The following is a 1,115-nucleotide window of genomic DNA, read 5'->3' on the forward strand; positions in this document are numbered from 1 at the left end:
GCCTTAACCTCCCCTCCTGCCTTAACCTCCCAAGTAGCTGGGACTACAGGTAGGGCCACCGTGCCTTGCTAATTTTTTTTTTTTTTTGTAGAGATGGGCTGTCATTATATTGCTCAGGCTGATCTCAAACTCCTGGGCTCAAGCAATCCTCCCACCTCAGCCTCCTAGAGTGCTAGGATTACATGTGTGATTCACCACACCCGGCCCTGGTAAATTATAATTTTATAAGCAGAATTCATATATTTACTTGATTGCTCTAGAATTTAAAAAGCTACTTTTTAAATTCTTATTTTTATGGTAAACAGTTGTTTGCATAAGTTCAATAAGAATCTGCTCTCTTTAAGATAGGATTCAATTGGAACCATTGGTTATATTACCAAGGTTTTGACTGGGATGTCATATTTAAATTGTTTATAGGTACTGCAGATGAGGTGTGAAGTCTACCTTCGTTTAGCTTCCTAGCCTGGAGAGGTTTTCAAACCCGAGATTCCTATGTGGTCAATTGCTATTCTTGCTGTATTTATGTAAATAATCAGGCCAAATTCGATAAGGCTAAACTTGTACAAATAAATCAGTCTTATTTTGATTATTTTTGATAAAAATGAGAGTAACTCTACAGAAAAATTGTGGCCAGGCGCAGTGGCTCACACCTGTAATCCTAGAGCATTGGGAGGCTGAGGCAGGAGGGTTTCTTGAGGTCAGGAGTTTGAGACCAGACTGGGCAACATAGCGAGACTCTACAAAAAAAATTTAAAAATTAGCCAGGCGTGGTGGTATGCACCTGTAGTCCCAGCTACTTAGGAGGCTGAGGTGGAAGGATCACTTGAGCCCAGGATTTTGAGGTTGCTGTGAGCTGTGATGATACCACTGTACTCCATCCTGGGTGACAGAGTAAGACCCTGTATCTTAAAAAAGGAAAAAAAAAAACGTTGTTTCAGAAGAAAAACTACAGTATACCTGTTATTAGACGGTAGCCCTGTTCATTGTTCTTGAGTTTTTATTATTTACCTACAATCTGGACTAAATCCTGAACTCTTCTAGCTTCCTCCAATACCTGATTACAACAGGTATCACCCAGTTCCCTTGTGGTCTTTATTTTATTTATTTATTTTTGA

Source organism: Propithecus coquereli, unplaced genomic scaffold, assembly GCF_000956105.1.
Source record: "Propithecus coquereli isolate 6110/MARCELLA unplaced genomic scaffold, Pcoq_1.0 Scaffold294, whole genome shotgun sequence".
NCBI lineage: Eukaryota > Metazoa > Chordata > Mammalia > Primates > Indriidae > Propithecus > Propithecus coquereli.